This window comes from Chiloscyllium plagiosum, unplaced genomic scaffold (assembly GCF_037043375.1).
Source record: "Chiloscyllium plagiosum isolate Xiang-an unplaced genomic scaffold, Cpla_swu_hap1 HiC_scaffold_27, whole genome shotgun sequence".
Lineage (NCBI taxonomy): Eukaryota > Metazoa > Chordata > Chondrichthyes > Orectolobiformes > Hemiscylliidae > Chiloscyllium > Chiloscyllium plagiosum.
The window spans coordinates 10,092,710-10,095,903 of NW_028270165.1; the positions used below are offsets into that span (position 1 = coordinate 10,092,710).

The 3,194-nt window shown below is 46.9% G+C and overlaps 1 non-coding gene across 1 annotated transcript; it reads right to left on the bottom strand.

Annotated features, from left to right (window-relative positions):
• Positions 1 to 2,679: 2,679 nt before the first annotated feature.
• Positions 2,680 to 2,751, bottom strand: trnaw-cca (transfer RNA tryptophan (anticodon CCA)). The gene has a single exon. It is a non-coding gene; the product is annotated as a tRNA-Trp (tRNA).
• Between the last annotated feature and the right edge of the window lie 443 nt (positions 2,752 to 3,194).

Genomic DNA, 3,194 nt, shown 5'->3' on the forward strand with positions numbered 1-3,194 from the left:
CTGAGCTTTGCTGGAACACTGCTGCAAGCCTGAGACAGAGATGTTGGCCAGGGAACAGGATGGCGTGTTAAAGTGGCAGGAAAGCAGCAGCTCATGGCCTTTTTTTGCGGGCAGAACCGAGATGTTCTGCGAAGCAGTCACCCAGTTTATACTCCATGCTCCGTTGGGGAAACGACACTATTAGCAGCTAGCTCAGAGTCTCTAGTGTACACTGCTCTCTGAGTTTATATTTGCACATCGGCGACATGTCTGCACAACAGCACATGACACTACAGCAGTGAAGATCTTTTGACATCATTCTCGAACAGGCAAGTCACACGCCAGATGAAAAGCTGAATACTTCTCTGGAAAAGCTACCGTGCAATGCAGGAGAATGGCACAGCGGGTGCATTCTGGGATCATAACCCAGAAGCGAAACGATTTTCTCCTATTCACTTAATGTCTTTAGCAGCTTTCCCGTATAACGGCGATCTGTTCTTTTCCTTGCCATGTCATTTGTTTCCCAAGCCTTCGGGTATCTGAGCTCAACATATCACATCGATACACAAGTCAAATTTACACAGTAAAGAAACCAACGGTGCAAGAAAAGACTTCCTGCGGGAATGTTGTGTTAAGACATATTCTGAACACCAAGCAGGCTGCACAAAAATGTACTCATATCAATTTACCTGAGGGAAGAGTCTCCGGTGTCCATTTCTCTCTGTCCCGGCAGCACAGCATCTTTCTATCTCTCCGTTAACAGGTCCTTTGGAACACGTTCAAAGTTGCCCATTTCCTACGCATGACTGTAACTGACTTCTCCTGCCTCACGTAATAGTGTGAGAGAGCAGAAGAGTGAATGGGCTCTGCCTTCCACCAGCACAGCTTGCAAGTAGAAACGAAATGGTTCAATTATCCACCAGTGGAGACAGCCCGGTCCCTGGGGACGGGACAAACAGCAGCGTCCTGGGAGCAAGGAGACAGAAAGAAAAGCAGATGTTCTTGAAACTCTTCCCTGCTTGCAATTCTGGGAGCAATGCACAATATATTTCGTTCTGAGCAAGTCTCAGCTGCTTCCGGAGGTGGCTGCATCCATGGCTGGTGGCTCGTTAGTCTGGGATATGATTCTAGCTTTGGGTCTTCGAGCATATGCAGCCGCGTGAGAATTCCCGGGTTCCAATCCCAGGTGAACCATCATTCCTTAAATTGACCTGAGCAAAAATACCTGATGAATTTTCTCAAAAAGCCGCTTTGTTAAATAAGATCGGACTGCCTGAATTCGGGACGGCGCAGAGCTGCCATTGCAGTGAACACGGCGAAGGGAAACACTTGTTCAAAGTGAAAACAAGTATTGCAGATTTTTCGCCCGCGCAATCCGAGTCTGAATGAATCCTCCACCTGTATTACGCTCAATTCTGAGGGTGACACTTCAGGAAGCGGGGAAGTGAAGTAATTGCAGACAGCGCTGAACAGGTTAACGTGAATGGTGCCGTCCTGAGGAATGTCAGCAATGAAGGGAGATTGGAAAGTTTGGGGCAGCTCTCTTTGGAGAACAGAGGGCTGAAAGCTTGTCTGATTGAAGTTTTCCACGTCATGAGGGTTTTAGACAGAGGAAATAATGCAGTGAAAATGCTCCCAGGCCTGAAAGGATCGAGAACGATTTGGCAGAGATTTAAAGTCATCAGGAAAATAAGTAAAAGTGACATTAGGAAGACCGTTTTCGCACAGGGAGTGGGGTCAGTAAGTCGCTGTCTGACAGTGACAAAGAGGCAGATTCAATGGACACAAAAGGGAATTCGGTGGGCATGTTCAATGTAACAATGTGCAGATTTACAGGGAGAAGGCGACAGAATGAGACACTTATTTACATATTGTGTTGAGCCAGCAGAGCTAAGGTGGGGCTGCATGGCCTCAGTCTGCGCTGTCCCACATTTCGTGATTCTGAGTGAAATCGGAGTTGGACCAACAGAACGTGGGAAATTTGATAACGGGTATATTCTGCTCAACAGGATACTCCATCACAACAATGAAGGTGTTTTGACATCATTCTCGAAGGTACATGACACAATGCAGATTCAAAACCGAGTATTCCTTTGAATCACGGAGTAATTTGTTTACAGTTATTCAGTTGAGGTGAGCGGAGTTGCGCATTGGGAGCCACTCCAGTTGATAGGTCGAAGCCGTTTTCTCCTGTGTGATAGTCCCACCAGCACTCCAGTTTGCTGTGCTTCCAGTCAGTAGATGCAGCTCACTATCCCACACTGATACACGGGCCACGGTGACCCAGCTGTGGTGACAAGCTTGTGAAGGTCTGAGTGCTCTTCTCCTGTCCTCTGTCTGGCTGCTATGATCCGAATCATCAAACTTCTCTTCTCCGAGATAGGAATAAACTGGTGAAGGTGAAACACATCAGTTGCGGTGTGTCCCATGCGCAGGATGCCCTGCAGTAATTCCCCACGCTGTTTCACACAGCAGCATCCTCTCGGTGAATTACTCTTGGCAAAAAAATCGATTGAACCAAATCAGTGTCCGCCATTGGATTTTACTGACGCCGTTTATAAAGTTTAGGCTCCCCATTCATGTGGAGAGAGGCCGTCAGACGAAAGTGATCGAACGTTTCCGCAAAGAAGATTTGGATCAACAGATATTCGGAGAAAACGTACTCCTTTATTGATTTGAAATGTAAGAAGTTGACGTTAGTGAGCCTGACGTGATTTGAACACGCAACCTTCTGATCTGGAGTCAGACGCGCTACCGTTGCGCCACAAGCTCACGCGTACCCTGCACCCTTTATTCATGCTTAAGGGAAGTGATCGCACTGTAATGATTTTACGTTATGAGAAACAAGGGAGATCAACAGTTCATGTCTGTTCTGTCTCTCCCTCCTCTCCTTCTGTCTCTCGAAACAATTTCCAACTCTACCTCAATAAAAAGGAGAAAGAACTGTGGATGCTGTGTATCAGAAACAAAGAACAGGAGTTCCCGGTGACCCTTCCACAGAACTGATGGTGATTGGGAAAACGTTGGTTTATATGCAGGAGATAGTGTGTGTGGAAGGGACGAGGATACTATGGATTTCAGGCCCTAGAATTATTGAATTCGATATTGGGACCAGATGGATGTATGGTCCCCAAGTGTAATATTCGGTGCTCTTCGTTCTGCTGGTGCTGAGCTTCGCTGGAACAATACAGCAAACCTGAGACAGAGATGTTGGC